The 6,903-nt window shown below is 38.5% G+C and overlaps 1 pseudogene; it reads right to left on the reverse strand.

Moving 5' to 3' along the window:
- Positions 1-6,377: 6,377 nt before the first annotated feature.
- LOC150049732 (small nucleolar RNA SNORA40) lies at positions 6,378-6,500 on the reverse strand (annotated as a pseudogene).
- Between the last annotated feature and the right edge of the window lie 403 nt (positions 6,501-6,903).

Genomic DNA, 6,903 nt, shown 5'->3' on the forward strand with positions numbered 1-6,903 from the left:
TGTGTCATGAAAAGCTCAGCTCACTATATGAAGTCAAGATATTAAGTTCAGCCAGCTTCTACTAACCTTCATGTCAAACCCAAGTAACAGGCCTAGGGCATGCTAGAAAAGTCCAAATGCTCAGAGCAAATAGTCACAGAAGTAATGGAGGTCAAAATAAAAACTTGCCTCAGGTTCCCTGTTTGATCCATGATTTTCTTTTTTCTACTCATTTCAGTTTTCTTAGATGGACAATGTACTCTCATCTCCTCAGGGCTAATGTGTCCATATACCCAGCGTATTTGTAGACATGTCATTTTTCTTTCACTCTTCATTCGAATCTATCTCAGCCTTGATTTAACACACGAATTTGCAATAGGAGATTTTCAAAAGAAAACATGTTTTTCACATTCAATGCAAGTAGAAAGTACAGCTTGATTTAAGAGACAAAGCAAAATAGAAAAATAAAATATCCCCTTTTAGGACAAAGGAAACATAATAGCAAATTAAAAACTAAGGTCTAAATTATAAGAGTAGTCTTACTTACCAGTTTTCTCTACCTTCATTTTTATAGTGCTAAGACTGGTTTTGAACAATCCTATGTCACGTTGAATGGACAAGTCTAAAAAAGTAGTATGAGGCACAGTTTATGGAGGTGTGAAAGCACATATTCAGGTGGTTATACCACAGTACCTTATTGTCAACTTGCCACTCAAGCACTAAACAAGGATATTGACCCACAATGTCATATATTAGACTGACAAAGGTCATATTTATCTCCTTATGCAAACTGCCTTCAGTCCACCAAGACTCTATTTAATCTTAGCAGTTCCAACATTATTCAAAAGTCCAAGTTCCAACTCCTCTCTGAGGCTGAGCCTCTTGCTATGCTTGTTTATAAAGCTTCAGCCAATTCAAAAACAGCATTTCATATTTGAACTATACAGAGGCAAGTATGAACTTTCCCATTCAAAACAAAACAAAACAGCAAAGTGGCTATAGAAAGGAAGAATGGAATAAAAGACAGATTGAAATTCAGAAAGGCAATGTAGCTCTGTAGCCAGTATCCAGGACAAGTGATAGCAGGATGTGAACACCAAAGGTCTTAGACAGCCTTATTTCCTTGGCCTTGCCATTTGAGGCCAAACAAGTTCTCTAGACTGAGCTGGCTCTGCACATGGTCTGCATGTTTCTTGTGTCTCCAGCTTCCTGGGAAATTCATTGCATCTTCAGCTTCACTGTTACAACGCATGCCTATCAGACTCAGGTTTTGCATCTAGGAATCAAGACACTTTCACACATTGCATAGTTTCTAGGCTTTCCATTGAACAATGGGTAGAAGTCTACATGACACTGTAATAGTTACATTTTTCATCCTGGACACTAGCCTTGTGTATATTATGGCAAATTCCACTGCCAACGCAAAGAGTGGCTATTATCGCCAGGGACAACAGCTACCTTCAGCTTTTTATGTCTGTGCAGCTGAGCATGGTGAAATCAGCGCTTGGAAAACTATTCCCTAGGTGTTGTTTTCCTTTTAAGGTGACCCAAGGACCCTTGTTCTTTACAGGAAAGGGTTTTTCTTCCTCTTGCATATTCTTAGCTATGATGGTCAGTGACTGAGATGGGCTCCTATTGCACTGTAAGGAGTGATTTACTAGAGATTCTGATGGGAGTCTCAAAAGACCAGAATACTGACAGAAATTTGGACAGTGTGATGGACAGTTTTCAGATGGGCCTGAGTGACGTGTAGGAGATAAGATTAGCTGGCATACATTTTTCATTCTATAAATTTTCTCTAGATTTTGTCCATGTTCTGGAAGTTCTAATAATTCTTACTGAATCCTCTCCTTTATATCAAAGGAGGTTCTGCTTTTTGCTTTGGCAGTATTCCAGACTCCCAAGATGCAATACAAGTGGGAAGCCACTTCTCACTACAGCAATAGCTTCCAGTACTCAATAACCATGTGGCTGCTTCCCGCCCTGGCCAGGCTCCAGGCTATTTCCCTCTGTGAGACATGCTGCTCATGACACAAATGGGTCATCTGATGCTTCTGGGGACCATGCCATTTTTTTTCCATTCCTCTACCCATTCACTGCTCAATCAGCAACATGGAGACAAGGAATCATGATGGTAAGGGATGAGCCAAGCTACAGTGAGGGTAAAAGAATACTGCAGCAAACCCAGCCCAGATATTCATGGCCTCCAGGTGTGAAAGGTCATGCTTTCTCCATCCTTTTTTTTTTCTTCAGGAAATAACATCACCCTTTAAGATACTATGCAATGGGACTGTTTCAACTTGTTCTAGTGGCAACACAGGAGAAAACACAGCCCTGGGCATTGGAGACCTGAAGTTTAGCCCTGCAGGAGAGCTGATTAATTGTCATTTTACACAAATCACCATACCTGCCCTGTGCTTTCTCATGGGGGCAAATAATGATGCTCACTCCTCTCTGTCTGCCAGAATTGCCTGTTATTTGAAAGAGAAAAGCACTAACAAAAAACTTTGTAAAACCAAAATAATAGTAAATTAAGCCAGGAAGTTGCTCCTCCACAACATTTGTAGTGACCATAGAAAATAAGGAGATCCATTTTTTTCTAGGCAGGTGGGTCAATTGCAGCTGTCACACATTTTATCCATGCAAGATATGTGATCTAATTCAAAAGGAAGTCTGGGATCAGAGAAGTTAAGTTCACTCCATCTAACGCTAAATATTCATTGCGAGTCTATCAAGCGCAATGAACTATGCTATATTTTTTAATTTTAGTCATTTGTCCAAGGTCAGAGATCTGATTATAGTAGGGCTAAACTAGTTGCCCTCATTCCCAGCTGAGCTGTCCATCACCCCATTCCAACACATGCTCTAGAAGGAATCTCTTTCAGTTGAGCAAATAGCATAGGTTTTTCTGCTTTAGGTAGGTGCTTATTCCAGGGAGGCTCTACAAATAACCATCAGTTTTCCTAAAGATGTTTCAGTGAATTTATCCCAATTTAAGAAAGAATAAATATTGAGGCTGGGAGTTTGGCCTAGTGGTAGAGTGTTTGCCTAGTATGCTCAAAGACCCGGTACCACATACGTAGAAAAAGCTGGAAGTGGTGCTGTGGCTCAAGTGGTAGAGCTCTATCCTAGAGAAAAAAAAAGCCGAAGGACAGTGCTCAGGTCCTGAGTTCAAGCCCCACAACTGAAAAAAAGCAAGCAAGCAAGAATATAAAAATACATATAAATTTATAAATATATAAATTTAAAAGCATGTGGGATAAATCACAAGATTTTTTTACAAAAAAGCAGGAAGACAAAAACAGTTGCAAGAGTCATTGGCAGCCCCAAATTCACGTCTGCCATCTAAAAAGAAAAGAAATTCAGATCAGATGTCCATGGCTCTGGAATATGAATGAAATGATAATCTGCCCCTTATCTCAATCATGCTCCCCAATACTAGAATGTTCTCTTTAAGCTGTGACCCTAAACTGCGTGGAAATAAGATAGAGAACAAGAAAGAAATTTGATGCATCACAAACTACATCAGGCTGACTTATCAACCTAAAATATGATTTAATCTGGAAGCTGGGTGAATTGGCTCAGTTCTAATTCCTTTTGGTAATTTCATTTAAATAGCCCATTCATCATTGTGACCTCTTTTGAAATAGTCTTATTGTAATATTTAGTTTCATATTGATGTTGTGGTAAGTTAGCCAATGTTTATTTGGGAAAAAATAACAGTAAGAAATTGGCTCTGCTTCCTACTTTTCCTTTGACCAACTTTCTCACAAATGCTCAAACAATTGATAATAGTTCATGCCATTATGTGCTGAAATGTGTTGTTCAAGAATCACAAACATTGGAGTAGGATTGGGCAAAAGTAACAGTGAACATGAAGTCTCTTTCCTGGACTAGAAGGAATAGCATTTATTTTGAGCTAAGACATAAATATGCTTACGGAAAACAGGCTGACAGGTCAGTTGCACATGAGTTTGTTTCTATTTCCTGGGGCCTGTCAACATTATACATGTGACTACCAATTCTTAATCAGACCAGTACTAGTCTGGAGGGATATTATGGGTTCTAATAAATTGAATTCATTACAAAATAAAGTGTTTATAAAATATGAATTATATCCTGCCTCTATGTTATAAAATTAGCAACTAGCTGTCCTCAAGGGGTTTACATGCATTTTTTGTGGATAAAATGTTTATGCCACATCTTGGTCATATTACACTAAAAACTAGTGCTTTTACCACCTTGATCATGAATGGGTTCAATGGAGTATATTTTCACTATGTTGTTTCTCATCTTTGGTACATATTTACTTATTTATTTGGGTAGGACTGGGATTAAACTCAGGATTGAGCTCTAATCACATTAGTCATGCCCCCAGCCCTTTCATAGAGGTTGTTTTTGAAGGTAGATCTGTTCCAGCCTATATTACATTGTTCCTGTCTTTGTGTTTCCCTTTGTCATTGGGAGTGACAGGAGTACAATACCACACACATCCATTCGTTGAATGGAATCTCATGATATTTTATGCCTGGACTGGCCTCAGGTTGCATTAGCCCAAGTCTCAATCTCCCAAGTACCTACAACTATAGACTTGAGCATATCCTGAAATTATGGCTAAAGAACATGTGACTTAGGCATGGGAGCTGCAACCCAAGGACTTGTCCTCATATTCCTGGAATGGCAGGCATGACAGAGACAGAATTTCATGGAATTTCTGGACTTTACCTAGACTGTTCAGGTACCCCGGTTCTCCCCGTCAGGGCCTCCTAGGTACCTTGAGGTGATGGGTGCATACTATATGCCACTCAGTGATGAGTTGAGAAGGCTCTTGGTAGCTTTTCTTCCCAGGATAGTAAACCCCTATCTTCCTTTTCTCTGCCTTCTAAGGCAAATAGGTGAACCACCACATTTGACTCTTAAGGATGCTTATAGTGCTGATTTCTTCTCATTATTGCCAGATCAGATTTTCCTTTTCTTCCTTTCCTTTCCTTAGTTTCAAATAATGACTTTTTTTCTTATTTCCCTGGGGCAAACATAAAACAATGAGAAAGAACTACAACCCACAACTGCCTAAATCCTTCCCATGTACTGAGAGAAGATTCAAGAGCCCAAATCTATTCTTCATATTTTAGGCCATTTCACATTCTTAAGGACTCAGCTCCCATAACCATCCTTCCCTCTCTGCAATATAGCAACAATGTTTCCCCTTCTACTAGGTCATTCTCATCAGTAATATGCTCAATACCCTGCCATTTAGAAATCCTTTTCTCTTAGATCTGCATCCATGTCAAGGAAACTTACATGTCTTTCTCTATAGAGTAAAGTACTCTGAAGCAATAGTGTGTATTTTCTTTTTGTAATTCTTGATTCTTTCTTGAAATATCTTTAGTCTATCATCCATCCTCACCATTTGATGAAAATAAACCTGGTCAGAATCATCAATTATCTTTATGCTTGTCCATTTCACATTCAGCTCTCAGTCCTCTTCTTGCACAATGTCTGTGTAATAGTCACATTGACTGTCTCCTTCATTTGTAAATCATATCCTTCACTTGATTTCCAAGGCAGCCCTTTCTTCATTTGCTTTACCCTGTACCGGTTGCTCCTTCTCAGCCTTCCCTGTTGATTTTCCCAACCTCTAAACTTAAGAAGGCACCCTTAACACTTGACCTTCTTTATGTAGCTGTCCTAGCTGTCTAAACAATCTCATGAAGTCAAGTGAAAGTAAGATAATATATATGTATATAATAAATATATACTCTGAAAAACTCCCAATACATAGTTATTATTATTTTTCCTCAAACATATTAAATATTATATTAGCAGACAAGTCCTTAAACATTTCATGGAAAACAGCATTTTTGCTCCTATGACTTTCCAAAATACATATCTTTACCTCTGAATGCCAAATTTATACATCCATCAACATACTGGACAAGATGACTTCGATGTCTAGTACAGTTCTAACTTAGCACATCCAAATTTGAACTGCTAGCTTCTTCCTTTGAGACCGATTTATCTGTTCTGTTTTCGTCAGTAAATGATAATCCCATTTTTCATACGTTGCTCTCTGAAATTTTCCAATGATATTTTTTTTTAGTTTTTATATCAGCTTTATTTTGAGAGCCCACCTGCATGAGTAACAATACTCCCATCACAAGCTATGGGCTGGCTCACACCTGTAATCCTAGCTACTCAGGAGAATGAGATCTGAGGATCAAGGTTCAAAGCCAGCCCAGGCACAAAAGGACCTGAGAATCTTATCTCCAATTAAGAAGTGGGGCTTGGCTCAAGGATAGGGTGGTAGCCTTGAGCTGAAGAGCTCAGGGACAGCACATAGGCCAAGTTCAAGCCCCATGAGCCACACATGACCTATGATTTCAATCAATTGTAGGAATCATATTCCTCTCTATACATACCCAAAATCATACACAACAATGAGTTCTGGGTTGCAAAGGAGAATTTATTATTTGCACCTGTTTATAAGTCATCATTACAAATTAACCACACACACACACACACACACACACACACACACACACACACTACTCAAATCATTCTTAATATCCAACTATCTCTCATTCTCAATCTGACAGTAACTCTACTGTCTCAACTCCAAAATATATTAAATCTCACTTTGACCTTAACCCTCATTATCTTTCCTCTGGGCTAATTCAATGGTTTCTCATCTAATCTCTATTCTTAATCCTTTTTCTTACCAGCTGTTCATTATCTTGCCAACAGTATAGTTTTAAATCTAGTTTATATCATTCTGCTGTACAAAAATGTCTGGCAATTCTCAAATCATTTAAAGCAAAAGCCAAAGTACTGACAGAGCTCTCCAGGACCTGTCTGACCTTTCTCTACTAGTTTTAAAATTGCCAGAACATTTGCTGAAATATACAGTGATTAGTAAAAAAGTGA

The sequence above is a fragment of the Megascapheus bottae genome, chromosome 19 (genome assembly GCF_031878675.1).
Source record: "Megascapheus bottae isolate mThoBot1 chromosome 19, mThoBot2.hap1, whole genome shotgun sequence".
Taxonomy (NCBI): Eukaryota; Metazoa; Chordata; class Mammalia; order Rodentia; family Geomyidae; genus Megascapheus; species Megascapheus bottae.